This window comes from Podarcis muralis, chromosome 9 (genome assembly GCF_964188315.1).
Source record: "Podarcis muralis chromosome 9, rPodMur119.hap1.1, whole genome shotgun sequence".
Lineage (NCBI taxonomy): Eukaryota > Metazoa > Chordata > Lepidosauria > Squamata > Lacertidae > Podarcis > Podarcis muralis.
The window spans coordinates 47,073,490-47,089,946 of record NC_135663.1 but is presented as its reverse complement, the minus strand read 5'-3'; the positions used below and the strand labels follow the sequence as shown (position 1 = coordinate 47,089,946).

The 16,457-nt window shown below is 40.7% G+C and overlaps 1 pseudogene; it reads right to left on the bottom strand.

Moving 5' to 3' along the window:
- Positions 1-13,376: 13,376 nt before the first annotated feature.
- On the bottom strand, positions 13,377-13,867 carry LOC114590361 (small ribosomal subunit protein uS12 pseudogene; annotated as a pseudogene).
- Between the last annotated feature and the right edge of the window lie 2,590 nt (positions 13,868-16,457).

Genomic DNA, 16,457 nt, shown 5'->3' with positions numbered 1-16,457 from the left:
GCGTGTGCTCACCGCCGCCGCCCCGCCTCTCACCGCCTCTCGCCGCCCGCCTCCCTCCCACGGCACACCAGCCTACCTCCGTGTGCCTTTGCCCAAAAAAGGTTGGGAAACACTGGGTTAGAGTCAGGGCCGGCCCATTCATGAAACAAGGTGGGGTGCCTGCCTCAGGCGGCAGGATCCACAGGGTACCAGATATGGTCTCCAAGGCATGCATCGCCCACTGCTGCTGCAGTGGCAAGTACAGCTGTGGCTGGTCTCCCATTATTGTTCCCAAAGCAGATCTTTACTCCCCCTTTGTTTCTGATGTAGATCCTCACTCACCCCTTCTCCCCTGTTGAGGGGTGCATCATTTTACAGTTTGCCTCAGGTGCCAAAACATCTTGGGCCAACTCTGGTTAGAGTCCACAACATCTGGAGAGCCATAGGTTCCCTGCCATTGGTCTTGAGTATCTGTTTTCTGCTTTCACAGATTGCATTCAATTCTCTTGAGTGAAGGGTGGTTAAGACTACTGATGTGATGCTTTTAGAAGTAACTAAGCTGCAGTTCTTCAAGAGATACATGCAAGAGCCTCACTTTTGTCCCTTGGGATGAAGGAGATTTCTGACATTCTCTGGAGGCCAAACCTTCTGCCTTCGGTTACCTAAGAAGCCCTGAAAGATTGCCATTATGTATGAAACAGTGAAGGCCGGCAGCCAAGGCCAAATAGCCCAAGTGAGGTGGGGGTGGAAATAGTGGCAGAATCTGAAGCTGAAGACAAGGTTCAACTTGTTTCCAATGTCCTGTTTTCCTTTCTTTCTCCTTCCTGCATTTCACCACAATTTTATTTTCCACATCAAACATAACTCCCCCATTTCCTCTGAAAGTCCTCACATTTTCTGCTGCAGGTAGTTAATGCAACATGGTAACAGAAAGATATAGGAAAATTTACCCAAATCAGCTGCATCACTACCCATGCAAGAAAACAAGACAATTGTGCTACACACCAACGATCGCACAGTTCACACCAGTTAAATCGCCAGGAAAATTGATAAACAGAAATACAGAAATGAAGTGATTTGGGAATGATGTCTAGAATCTCTGGAATAACTGAGTAAGTGTATGGTGTCCATTTAGCTAGCGCAGAAGCCCTCACAGTCACAGGCATGGGGTGGGTAATGAGTTTTACCACGGAGCCAACTTCTGGCAACGTTAAGAACTCTTTGAAGGCAGCCGTTCAAAGAAAATGATGGCCACTAGGTGGCAGTAGAAACCTCTTAAATAGGATTGTAATCGTGACCCACAGATGAATCTTCAGTACAAAATCTATGAAACTTTAAATCAAGCAAAAGTTACAGTCTGATTCTATGAATTTTTACTTGGGAGTATGCTCCACTGTGTTCAATGGGGCTTACTCACAGGTAAGTGAGCATAGGATAGTGGAATTAAGCTGCAGTTCTATACACACTTATCTGCAAGTCCCATTGAACTCAATGGAGCTCACTTCTGAGCAGTCACATATAGGATTGCAGTTAAGCACAGTCAACTCAACAGAAAATAAGTCCATGGCTTAAATGACCAGTGGGTTAGAGCATGGTGTTGATAACATCAAGGTTGCAGGTTCGATCCCCGTATGGGACACCTGCGTTTTCCTGCATTGCCAGAGGTTGGACTAGATGATCCTCAGGATCCCTTTCAACTCTTCAAATCTATGATTCTATGATCTCTCACTACTGAAGTCAACTGGTCAAAACTTATCTTGGCATACCTGTCCAAAATCTTAAAATACCATTATTAAAATAATTATTGAAAACTAATAAAAATTACACACACACACACACACACACACACACACACACACACACACATATATATATATATATATATATATATATATATATATATATATATATTAAAATAACATGGTAAATTTTCTATACCAATAGAATTCTATAGACACATATAAATTTGATTTTACGGGGTGGTGACAAGGCAAGCAGACAAGGAGAGTTAGCATATTGAGCAATGTTTTTTTTTTAAAAAAAATCCATTCAGAGATAACATTTGATTTTGCAAAGTTTATGTGATTAGCAGCAGGATTAGTATTTCTGTTATCATTATTATTATTTAAAACACATACACAGCAGGAGTGAGTAGTGGGGGTGCAACCTAAACCAGAACTGGATAAATATACATTATGGCAGGTGTGAGGCAACTATGGCCCTCCAAATGTTTCTGGACTCCAATTTCCATCAGCCACAGCAAGAAGAGACAGTGGCCAGGGATTATGGGAACTGGAGTTCAGCAACACTTGGAGGCTACCTGTATTAAAGGATGAGTTAAAGGGTGATCATTGGCCAAAGGCACAGAAAGGTCACTAGGTAGAACAGGAAAGATAGATCCATGTTATTATTATTTTTTCTTAAGTTCTTCTTAGATGGTTCAGAAATTATGTCACCAATAAAGATGTTTTCTCAAGAGGCAATGTGGAAATAGGCCTTTGGCACTGCTTTACCTTTCTAACAAGGTGAAAATTCAACACATCCTGTTCTCAGCAGAGAATGCTTCAGTATAGACCAGGTCTGAGGAACTTGAAGCTCTCTAGATGCTGGTAGGCTACAGCTCCCATCAGCCCTGACCGTTGGCCCTGCTGCCCCCCCACCGTTGGCATAAACACCATTCCGTAGGATAGAACAGCTGTGGGTGTGATCCAAAAGAGTCTGCCCATTTCAGAAACTTCCTTACAAAGAAATTCAAAGGGAGTAATTCACAGGTTACGCCTGCAAGTTGCAAAAGAAACGATGAAAGATTTAGGCCGTGCTCACATTACCAATTTAAAAACACAGCTAGGCTGTTCTTGTTCTCAATTTGACCTGAAGCTGGGAGTTTTTTTTGGGGGGGGGTGCATCAAAAATGCAGAATTTTCTAAGAAATGATGGGATAGATAGGGATTGTGGCTAATGTCATGTGTACACCACTTCCCAAACCACTCATGGACAGTTATTGAAGATGAATGGCGGAAGATTCCAGAGAGACAAAAGAAAGCACTTCTTTGCATAGCACCATGATGGAACTCTCTCACACAAGAGGCAGTGATGACCACCTAATAATAATAATAATAATAATAATAATAATAATATATTTATACCCCACCCATCTGGCTGGGTTTCCCCAACCACTCTGAGCGGCTCCCAACAGAATTAATGATAATAATAATAATAATAATAATAATAATAATAATAATAATAATCGATGAAATGTCAGACATTAAAAACTTGGATTGTCCTTAAAGAGGATTGGACAAATTCATGGAGGCTAAAGGCTGTCATGATGGCTATCTTTACTTCCACAGATGGAGATTGTATGCTTCTGATGGAAGCCCTGCTCATGGGCTTGCCATAGGCATCTAGTTAGATACTGTGTGAAAAGGATGCTGAGCTAGAAGGACCACTGGCCTGATCCAGCATGGCTCTTCCTATGTAATTATTTTTGTGGGAAATTAAAGGTAAAGTTAAAGGGACCCCTGACCATTAGGTCCAGTCGTGACCGACACTGGGGTTGCAGTGCTCATCTCGCTTTTTTGGCCGAGGGAGCCGGTGTACAGCTTCCAGGCCATGTGGCCAGCAGCGCACGGAAACACCTTTTATCCTTCCCGCCAGAGCGGTACCTATTTATCTACTTGCACTTTGATGTGCTTTTGCACTGCTAGGTTGGCAGGAGCAGGGACTGAGCAACGGGAGCTCACCCCGTCGCAGGGATTTGAACCACCGACCTTCTGATCGGCAAGTCCTAGGCTCTGTGGTTTAACCCACAACACCACTCTCATCCCGGTTGTGGGAAATACTGAGGAACAAAATGTATTTCAGATCATTTCCCCTTTTCATTTAGAAAAGGCAGCTATGGTGTCAGCTCCAAAGAAGGAAGATTGATGCCTTTTGCAAACGCATCCTATTTTCCTCTGTCCTGTTCCTGGCTTTGTAGCTAATGAGTCATACGAAGAATACTGATGGAACCCTGTCTCAGTGGAGTCAGTGGAAATGTTGCCATTGACATCAATGCAGCTTATTTCCAAAGTCACGTATAAATTGGCTATAAATTCACACTTTAAAAATGTCTGTATCATGTTATCATAAAGATCAAATTAAGCAAAAATGATAAAGCCATGGTCCAATTAAACGTAATCCCTAATCTTTCAAATTTCTCTCTGAAAATGGGATCAAGGAGAACCAGGTTGGAACAGCTGGTTTGTGGCACTAGTTGAAGAATTGCCACACACACACACACTCACGAAGGATTCCCATTACAGCTTTTCTATATAAACAGAAATGATGACACTTAATTCCAGTAGAAATTGGGGTGATGACACAACTTGAAACTGGAAAAGGATCCAAGAGGTTTGGATTAAAAATGGGATAATATAATATTTAGTAGCTTCACCCCTGAATAGCAAAAGGAACTCAAAGTAAGACACATTGACATGCCATGAAGTAGCCAAAGTGAATTCAATGAAGCTACTCAAGGATATGTTTGCGGTCCTTGTGCTGTTCCATGTTCATCTTGAGCAATTTTTGTATCAGTGTACTTTCTTACAAATATGGAAAGTATTTTAATAGTACATTTTCTGCTTATACCAAAGGCATGACTGATCCTAGTCATTCACTTTTGCCACTGTGGAATAAACCATAGCTAAAATGGAGCTATATGAGTGGCATATGCTTGACTCTATGCCGAGATATTCTGCCCTGTCCTTGAAAAGCGGGTGAAGTCAGAACCTAGCCTAGGGGAGCTGACAATATCAATTCTGCAAACCAGCACCAAATGGAAGTTTTCATCTAGCATCAGAGGCAGATGGAATGATGTTCGTGGTTGCCACTGCATCAGAGCTTGGACCGAGATATGCTTAGCACAGCCATCCACAAACTGATGCGCCTCAGATGTTTTAGACTTTGTCAATGCCACGCTGGCTAGGGTGGTGGCAGGTATAGTCTGAAATATTTTTGCATGTTATTTCCCCTAATATATGCATTTTAATGCACAATTTACCCCACAGAGAAACCTACGGTCTGCAAATAATAACATCCTCAAGGTCCCAGGCCTCAGAGAGGTTAGGCTGGCCTCAACTAGAGCCAGTGGCCTTCTCGGCTGCGGCTCCAATCTGGTGGAATGCTCTGTCACAAGAGACTAGGGCCCTGCGGGACCTGACATCTTTCCGCAGGGCATGCAAGACAGAGTTGTTCCACCAGGCCTTTGGTCAGGGCGCAGCCTGACTCCCTCCTCTGGCAACCTGCACAGAATTTTGCCTAATCGGTTGCCATCAATTTGATTTTAATTAATTTTTATAATGAAATATTTTTAGATTGTGTGATTATTTGACTGTTTGATTATTTGATTGTTGTTAGCCGCCCTGAGCCCGGCTTCGGCTGGGGAGGGCGGGATATAAATAAAAATTTTTATTATTATTATTATTATTATTATTATTATTATTATTATTATTTACACACCATGTTACTGTATTGCAAAATTCAGTGAACTGAAAATTTCAGGTGGCTACGTTTCAGTTTGAGTACCATTTTGGAAAGAACAAATTAGGTAAGTAAGCCTGCAAATGTGAACTGAATCAATTTTATCCACTACCCCTATCAAAGACAGTACCCTTAAGCTATTATCTCACCCCAACTTTGCTAGCAGTAGATGTAGCCTCATCCCTATAAGCACAAAGAAATAGTATGTCATCCCAGTATTAGGAAAGGAGGGGGGAACAGAAGCAAGAATCAACATTGTGTCTGTCCAGACACCACATATGCTGCCAATCTTGTTCAGGTGAAGTCTTATTAGTTTAGAATGAAACCATTTCAAGTGCCTTTTTCTTCTTTGGATCAATGCTTGTATCTTACAGAATTCTAAACAATGTACAAAGTGCATCAGAATGTGGTAAGCTGTCGTGATGACTTAGAAACTATCTCTAGGATCATAAAGATGCCTTTGAACAGCAGCAGTAGAAGGCTGTTGTCCATGCCTCCAAATCGTGGGCCTCTGTGATCTGTCCAAACATTTGGCTGGCTACTGTGGACATGAGATGTTGGGCTAGATGAAACTTTGGTCCAATCTAGCTGGACTTTTCTTCTGATGCTCTTATGTCCCAAGAGTATCATGGCCCGTTAAATTTATATGAGGAATCCAACCTCATTAAACCATATGTCTTCTGACTCTGAATGTACACGTTCAAGCACAAACAATGTCCCTGACAGCACTATAGCTACTGTAAAGGTCAAAAAAGCAAATATTTTCTCTGGGAATAAAAGACCATTTTGTTGACGTTCATCAACTGTGGACTCAAAACTACGTAAATACTTTTCATTCTAGAATTTGACAGGCCATAACTGGCAGCTTTGGATACTGATGTCTTGAAGAGATACCCCACCCCCGGCACTCCTGGACTCTTACTTCTGGTACAGGAAAACAGGAAACATTTGTACTTCTGAAAGTTACAAGATGTTAATATTGGAAGAGAAACTGTTTAAAATGCTTGTTCTCAAAATAGTCTCCACACTAGAGTGTGAGCTGATGTTTTAGAGACGAGTGAGAGTTATAGTTGGCAAGGATCTCATATCCTTTCATACGCTGGATGTATAAAGCTTTGGCATCCCTCTGACAAATAGTTAGTATCGCACTCTGTGTCTACAGAGGAAACACATCATCAGGCAGTGACGTATCTCTATATAAGCACACTCAGACTAAGGCCATCACTCACCTCCCTAAACCCCCAGCAACATAAGACAACAATTTATATTACAATGAGAATCTGTAATGGACATTGCCTGAGCAGATCTGTTTGATGAGCTGCCTTTGAACAACAGAAACAGATGGAGTGATTCAAACTGTATGACTTGTTTTGCGCATTTCGTTCATATATAAAATATTCACTCCACGTCACTTTGGAATTTCCTTGCAGTGAACACCTAGGTATGCCCGTGGATTCACTTCACATACACTCCACAAATAAAACCAACGTTTTTTGTCATTTTAAAAATACTATCTCGTTTTCTTTTTCAAAGATAGGCTGGTTAAGGTGATGTCACTGCCTTCGTTGCATTTAATCTCGTTTGGTGAACATTGTCATTATTTGCCAAGACGATTTTGTCGTGAGAAGTGATCCAGCTCTCCAATGCTAGAAGGCGGCCAACCCATTTCAGCTGCTACTAAGCAATTACCATTGTGTATTCCACTCACTGGTTAGATGTGCCTTTAACTTGTTTCTTAGTTAAGCTGGAAGAATTTAAGAAGCTGCTTCACAGAATAGAACAATCACAGTGCGGGGATTGCCTTAAACTGCATTCTGTGGCAACTCTCTTTCTGGGCAATAAGCCACTCATCTGCTACAGTTCATGGACTGGGTGATTTGAATGACTGTGAAGAATGTTGTCCAATCCATGTGCGATAATAGATTGCATGTGGAGACAGCTGTCATCAGTACAATTCAGAGTGACCTCCATTGCACAGCAAAACAAAAGCAAAAAACTACCATGTCTTGAGGATTTTGGCCTTGCTGTCTATTATTATTATTAAAATTAAAATTAAAAAACATTGTTATTTATTCATTATTTATTAAAATACACAGGGTGGTAAAAGGTAAAGTTTGTAAAGGACCTCTGGACAGTTAAGTTCAGCCAAAGGCGACTATGGGGTGTGGTGCTCAACTCACTTTTCAGGCTGAGGTAGCTGGCATTTGTCCACAGACAGCTTTCCAGGTCATGTGGCCAGCATGACAAAACCACTTCTGGTGCAACAGGACACCGTGACGAGTGCCAGAGTGCACGCAAACACCATTTACCTTCCCGCCACAGTGGTACCTATCTATATACTTGCACTGGGGTGCTTTCAAACTGCTAGAAACTGGGACAGAGCAACAGGAGCTCACCCCATCACATGGATTTGAACAGCCAACCTTCCGATCGGCAAGCCCAAGAGGCTCAGTGGTTTAGACCACAGTGGTGGACATCTAATACACACTCCAATTAAACCCGTTGAAATCTATGGAGTTACAAAAGTGTACTGATTTCAACAAGAGCTTAAGTAATGGAACATACATTCCAGCTTTCTGTTAAAAATCCACCTAAGGTGGCTAGCAAAATGAGTTCTCCAAATGCCCACAATCCTTTTTTTTTTTTTAATATATTTATTAAGGTTTTTCATATAAAGCATACTTTAAAAAAAGCACAAATCATCCTTATCCTTTTAACATCTTTCCACTGTTACATTGGACTCCCCCACACCTCCCGCATACACTTACATCGTTATAAAATAATTTCAAACAAATTATCATTTTGCTCATAGTCTTAATTTGGATTAGCATATAATTCACCCTTAAGTCTAATTTAGTGATAGACAGTTATTTTCCATCCTGGCATCCCACTCAACACTCAACCAGATTACAATGTTTTTGTAGATAAATCTTGAATTTTTTCCAGTCTTCTTCCATCCTTTCTTCTCCCTGGTCTCGGATTCTGCCGGTCATCTCGGCTAGCTGCATATAGTCCATCAGCTGCATCTGCCATTCTTCCAAAGTGGGTAGCTTCTGAGTTTTCCAGTTCTTCGCGATCAATATTCTTGCTGCTGTTGTTGCATACATAAAAAATGTTCTGTCCTTTTTTGACACACTCTGGCCGATGATACCCAAGAGGAAGGCCTCTGGTTTCTTAGTAAAGGTGTATTTAAACACCTTTTTTAACTCATTATATATCGTCTCCCAAAAGGCCCTCACTCTAGGGCAGGTCCACCAGAGGTGAAAAAATGTTCCTTCATTTTCCTTACATTTCCAACATTTGTTATCAGACGAATGGTATATTTTAGCTAATTTAACTGGGGTCATGTACCATCTATACATCATTTTCATTACATTTTCCTTCAAAGCATTGCATGCAGTGAAGTTCAGCCCAGAGGTCCACAACCTTTCCCAATCTTCAAACATAATATTATGCCCAATGTCCTGTGCCCATTTTATCATTGCTGATTTTACCATTTCGTCTTGGGTGTTCCATTTCAGCAGCAAATTATACATTTTTGAAAGTACTTTAGTCTTAGGTTCTAACAGTTCAGTTTCTAACTTTGACTTTTCCACTTGGAATCCTAACTTTTTATCATTTTTAAACACTTCTTTAATCTGAGCATAGTGTAGCCAGTCTTGCACTTTGTCTCTCATCTTTTCTAAACTCTGCAATTTCCAATTGTCACCATCCTTTTCTATTATCTCCCAATATTTTGGCCAATTGGCCTCCATATTGGCTCTTTTTCGGGCCTTAGCCTCTAGGGGTGACAGCCACCTCGGAGTTTTATTCTCCAGTAAGTCTTTATATCTTGTCCAGACATTAAAAACTGATTTTCTGACAATATGATTCTTAAAGGCCTTGTTTCTCTTAGCTTTGTCATACCATAAATATGCATGCCATCCAAATGCATTATTAAAACCTTCCAAATCCAAGACATCCGTATCTTCAAGAAGTAACCAATCTTTTAGCCAGCAGAAAGCTGCAGCTTCATAATACAACTTTAAGTCTGGCAGGGCAAAGCCCCCTCTTTCTTTCGCATCTGTTAATATCTTAAATTTAATTCTGGGCTTTTTGCCCTGCCAGACAAATTTAGAAATATCTTTCTGCCACCTCCGAAAACACTCTGTCTTATCTACAATCTGTAGTGTCTGGAACAAAAATAACATTTTTGGCAGTACATTCATCTTGATGGCAGCTATTCGGCCTCAAATGCCCACAATCCTAGAACAGTTTCATAACTAAGACAACAAAAGAAAAGCAGCAGTTAATGACAAGGGAGTAAATAGAATCAGGCCATCAGGCAGAGCTGTGCTGAAATAAGAAGGGGGGGAAAGCCTAAATTGCTTGATCCTAACTTTACTTCTGTGAATATGAACAGAGTTCATGGTTTATGGTTTAGAATTTTCACACATCTCCCTTCTGTCTTCAGCTTCTGCACCTCCTGAAAATTTGCTCTTTGATAATAGGAGGGTGGGGCTTGGGAACTTGTTGGGAACTGGTGGGAGGGGCTGAAGAGAGACGACCTCCTTACATGATCAGAGAAGTAGCTTAAGATGGAAAGCCAGCAAGAAGGGGGTTAAATGGACCTCCAAGGACAAGAAGTTCCAAAACCTGGATGGTATGGTTGATAAATCCCTTTCCTATGTTTCTTCCTACCAAACCTCAGAAAGAGCCCTATTCAAATAATCTCAGCATAAGGAAGGAAACAGGCCTTTATTTATCCTTCCTGATCCCAAGACTTTGTAAAACCTTACAGGTGATAACTCGCATTTAGAATTGTATCCAGAAATGGATTGGCAGCCATTGTAAGTGAAGTAAAAGAGAAGTTGTGTGCTCCCTCACAAAAAAAACCTGGCCATATTGCACACTGTACTAGCTGGGGTTTATAGTAGCTAAACTAGTTTTCAAAGGCAGCAGCATGGAGAGATCCTACTGATTTAACTAAGGCGTGTGCAACTGTGCCATCTTATATGGTCAGGAAAGGAATAATTTTCAATGTCCAGGAAAAGATCTATTACTGCTCAATTCTGCCGATGGTATATGCTGTCACTCTGGTAACCGACTACAGAAAAGAGACTACAGAATGCCAAGCAACCCTAGAGATGGGTCACTGTAGGGTCACAGTGCTTCTTCTTCCACTAAACAAAGGGACTGCCCTTTGCAATATATCTTTGGAACTGATCGGGGAAAAGGCAATCTGCTGATTTTTTTAAGGGGCCTTACACTAATTAGTCAACAGTTATCTTTTTTTTATCTACATTTACTTTAATTGGGCAATAAAATGTCTTCTGGTCATCCTAGAATTCGTGGGCACTCCCACAGGTCAACCAGGTCCTGCTCACAATGCAATTCTGTACAAATCTTATCAGAGTTGAAGTCCCGTTGGGTTCAATGGGCTATGCAACCGAAAACCTGGAATTTATACAATTACTGGCATTTTGGAGAGGAGCAGAAAAAGAAAAAGAAGAAACAATCCCTGCAAATGTTCGAGGTAGGGAGACTAGCATTAAAAAAAACCAAAAAAACTCCTCGTTCTAATGAAAACCACATTTTAAAACCCAGGATGGAATTCCTGGAGTCTAATGCTCAAGGCAGCCTGGTCTGGATGGGCCTGATTCATAGTTGCACCACTGTACTTGCTTTGAAGATCATGCACACCCCTGTGATACCAATAAAATAATGTGGTACTGCCAAAATAATGGCCAGATCCTGGAAAGATATTTAGACTGTACAGATGGGAAGGAGTTTATACTAGCGAAACCAGTTAAAAGCCTCTCTCTCTCTCTCTCTCTCTCTCTCTCTCTCTCTCTCTCTCTCTCTCTCTCTCTTCTCTCTCTCTCTCTCTCTGGAAAGAAAAATCAGTGCATCATATATTCTAGCAGGGAAACTAGCCATAATCTGTTTTAAAACAAATAGATTGTGTACAGCTGTCCTGTGTGCGAGGGGAAAATGATGATTTAATGTTGATTAAGAGAGAAGGCCTTTGAAGTGAGCGGAGCAGGAGCCCACAGAATGTCTTTCGTGATCATTATCAGTCTTTCACCGAAGGCAGACTTGGTGCCAAAAGCTCTTTCTCTAAACTGGTTAAGGTGGATTCGGGAGCGAAGGCTTTGTGTGTTTTAAAAGAGCTTCTCGTTCACAGGCCTCTGATGTCTTATTCTTTTAGTAGCTCTAATGTCTGAGAATAAACAGATGCAGCTTTTTCACTGGTTAACTCCAAAAAAGGGGCAAGGTCCACACAGTTTCGCCTGCATCTTGGCGTTCGTCAGGCTAGCGACTGAGCATGCATCCTGCAATAAAATCAAATCAAAGATGATTTTTCCCCTCCTCTCTCTCTCTTTCCCTCTATGAGCAGATGTTTTGGTAACAGGAAAAGGACTGAGTTTTCTTTCTTTTCTTTTCTTTTTAAAAAGGTCCTTATGCGAATCATTAAATTACATGACGAATATGGGATGGTGACGATATGCTTGTAATAGTATTGGTGGACAATGAATGCACGCAACTGGGTCTAAGGAATCCTTTAATGTCTGTAGATAAGGGTAGTACACAGAGATAATTGTTGGCAGCAAATTGCAGATTTTACACACGTACACAGAATGTATATGAAGAAGTAGAAAGAGCCTGAAACCCCTATTGTCAGTTGTTATAGGATATTGCCATCTGTCAATAATTTGGTGAAAAATACACAAATGCTAGTGAGTAGAGGGAAAAATGCACATAATATTCTTTCTAGTTAAGAGACTTTGGCTGTGATTTTTTCAGCCCTGGGGCTACTTCAGGGTAAATGATTTGACAGTACAAGTACAGAAAAGAGACTCAAGAAAGGGAAAGCGGTGAAGAAAAGGAATTGGATAAATTCACTCGCTGATAACTTAACTAATAGTGCCGGATGATTAAAACATAATGTGAGGCAATCTGGAGTGTTTGTATCTGAGGTGAGATTTTATCCAGGGGATTCTTGGAATTTAGGTCACGTTTTTAGCCATGACATGATGTAACTTTTATTTGTTATCTATTTATTCCTCCAAGGAGCTCAAAGTGGTGTGGTTGGTTACCCTCACAAGAACCCTTGGAGGTAAGCTTGGCTGGGAAACTGGCTGAACTCAGCAGTGGTTAGAGGAGCCTTTCTCAGCTCTGCTTCCCTAGATGTTGTTGGGCTACAACTCCCATCATCCCTGACCAATGGCCATGCTGGCTAGGGATGATGGGAATTGCAGTTCAAGACCATCTGCATTGAGAAAGGCTGAGTTTACCCTTGAACCTAGGACCCTAGCTTCAAATCTCCACTCAGCCATGAAGCTGGGTGCTCCATCTTGAGCTAACTGGAGGAAATGTGATAAAATAAATTAAAATATGTGGGTTTATTTCCCTTTTGAACTTCATATTCACTGTCATTCCCCATTTCCTACCTTCCATAATTTTGAATTTACTGCTGAATTGGATATATCTCTCTCTTTTTTTAGTTTTCTCCTTTTTTAAATAAGCAAGCCCAGCAACATAAGCATCAAGCAAAAAATTGTCATTTAACATTTAGTTATGTCAATACTTAAAAGAAAGTGACACACTGCTGCACAAGTATTAAAGAACTGACTCAATGAATTTTAAAGTGTCGCTAATATGCACACATTCCTTTATACCGTTTTCATTTCTGTGGTTCAGAATGGAACCAAATTCTTCTGCAACTGAGGCTGCAATCATATACAGTCCAATTAGAAACCACACTTGTACAGGACCAGTAAGAAAAGCCATGTAAAAGTTAAAACAACCCAACTTGTACAAGAGAGAATTTTACTGTGAAATTACTTCCATGCTAACAAAAAGCTGAACTACTATGAAAAGATTCCTCAGAAACATATTGTCAAATGAGCAGTTTTATTATAGCTGAATGCAGCATCACAGATATTATGATCTTGGTCTCTCTTTCTTGCCTTTGTACAATGCTAACAACATTGACTACTTTAACAACCTTGAAACGAACACTGGGAATGTCACCAACAGCATGCCCTGTCCGACCATACCCATCAACCAGGACTTCATCGTTCTCCTCAATGAAGTTCAGACAACCATCAATAGGAACAAAAGCTGTTATTTTCCTTCCATTCTTGATGAGCTGAACTCGGACACACTTCCTGATGGCAGAATTTGGCTGCTTAGCTTCAACACCAACTTTTCCCAGGACAATTCCTTTGGCATGGGAAGCTCCCCCAAAAGGGTTGGCTTTCAAAGCAGTACCCAGATACACCTTCTTGTATTGTTTGTCATGCCATTTCTGGTCTCAGCGATGACTGCCCAGCTTCTTGGCTGTCCGAAGCCCACAGCACTTGCCCATCTTCCTCCTGCTGCAGCTGTTGTTGGTTCGCCCAAAGGAACCCAAGCCTGAATTGGATATCTGAGCTACACTGGTTTCTGAACACACTCAAGGGTGTGTTGTCCTCTCACATTGCGTAGACGGTTTAGAGTATGCAACTGGTTGTTAAAGTGCCTGGATCAGGAGTGGAAGTTGCCAAATAGGAGACTTAGAATTAACTTGTTGATCTTGTACTTCTGAGAAGACCCCCTGAAGGCAGTGTGAATCCTGCATCTGTTGCCCTAGATGACACATACATGGCTGTGTCAAGCAGAGAGAGAGAGAAATAGGATGAGACACCTGTTGTAACCAGGCTACCTTAAGCTCAAATTTGAAAGTGAGCCTACCTACTTTGCCCTTTCCAAAGCAATACACCAACCAAAACAGCCTTTCTTCAAAATTTGCATGTCCCTGAATTGCACAATGCAGTTCTTCAGCCAGGTTATATGTACAAAAATAAATATACACTAGGGGGAAGTGTGCATATAAATGCATATATTAGAAGAAGAAAATACAAGACACAAAAATGCATTCTGTTAGGGGACATCGCTTTGCAAAAATATGCTTATTGGGGGAAATTGCATACCAAAAATTGTGCATGTTTTGAGAAATTGACACTAAGATCCTAATGAATATTCATGATAACTTTTTCCATGTTCCAAAAAAAAATCACAAGCTGATATAGAAATGTGGAGGACAACATAAGACTGGAAAAAATGGCAAACTGATGCCACATTTTCCCATACCTGGTTGGCACTGGAGAGGGTGCTGCTGCTTGAAGTGCAGTTGGGTCAGGATTGGTGCTAGGTGCTTGTACTGCTTTGCTCTGGTGAGCTACCTGGCTGCTGAATTCTGCACCCACTGCAGTTTCCAAACCACCCAGAAAGGCAATGCCATGCAGAACGCATTGCCTACAAATAGCCAGAGTGTAGACAATAGTACTTAGGCTGTCCTTGTCTAGATTAGGCCAATGCTGGGCCATGAGCCAAAATGGATGGAAGACACTCTGTGCCACCAAGGTCATTTTATTTATGAAGCCATCAAACAGAAGGAACCTCCAAATAAAATATGACAATGATGACTAAAAAACAAACAACTCTTACAGTAAAGCAAACAGAATCCAGACCCTACAAGTGGTTGTAAACCACTCTGATTCTTTTTTTCCTGAATAGAGATATATACATATTTTATATATATATAAATAAACTACTTATTTATTTAAGTTCACACACTCCAAAGCAAAAACTAAAAAAAGACAAGATGTGTAAAAACTTTAAAAACAAAACAAAACAGAAAATTCTTATGTGTTAAATATGTCTACTTGCAACTCAGGATGTTGAAACATCTTCAGACTTTATATGTACCAAGTAGCACAGATAAAAATTATTTTAATCATCCAGTGATTAAGCTGTCCAGAAACAGAAAATCACCCAGCTGCTTCAACAGCAGACATATAAAACTTGTGTGACAAAAAAGGATCATTAACCAATCTGATTTTCTTGTTGGGAGGGTTTAATGCTGTTGGGTCTAGTATTAAATGTAGAATTTGATAGCAAGTCTGAACATTTTAACGATGTGTCCATGAATATAAGGCATGCATCCACTGGTGACTTTATGACTTCTCCTCTGTATAATTAGTAGTATCTTGTTTATGAGCTTACTTCTGTTGCCTCAATCACATGAAAATGTGAAACCACTGTAATAATTTACACCCACTGTATGGCATTCAAGATCTAAGTTTTCTTTTCATTAGCATGGAAATAGTCACTATAATAGCCTCTGTGTACGCCGACCAAAACAGAGGAGGGGAAAATCCAAGGCCAATATTTTATCTTTAATATTTCATAGCATGGTATTTCTGATTAAACGACCACACGTTAGATCTGTCTTGCCAGCATCTGCTCCAAGTTTCTATAAAACTCTCCCACCCCAGAGTTAACAAGGATAGGTAAGCACACTTAACAAGCTCATTAAAAAAATGTTTGGCTGTGCAGTCTGGGAGTGAGATTAATTATTGTCATTGGAGAAAAATGACTCGGTGGGTTTCTGGAAGCTCAGAAATCTGTGCCAACGGACAAATTATTTAATTTTCCTTTGTGTTTGGTTCTATAATAGTTCCCTCATCCCACATCTCCCTCTCCACATTCATACAACATAGCTGGAGCTTGTTAACGTTATTTGAGATAGAAGGGATTTGGATTCCAAATGTGTGTGTTTTTACCTACTCCCAAGTAAGTTTGTACAGGATTGCTTTTCAACTTTTCTGTTGAAATCAATGGCCATCCTAGCACTTCAGTTTAGTTAGATTGGGCCTGACATATTTAATATCATAGTGGTAACCCAATGATACAAAGAGAACACAAATCCCAGTTGTGTCATCTTGAATATACTATCTATAGGATATTTCTATTTCTCAAAGCCTTGCTTAGCATCCATTTACAATTTAATGGATATCATATTACTGGCATTAGGGACGCAGGTGGCGCTGTGGTCTAAACCACTGAGCCTCTTGGGCTTGCCAATCAGAAGGTCAGTGGTTCGAGTCCACACAACAGGGTGAGCTCCCGTTGCTCTGTCCCAGCTTCTG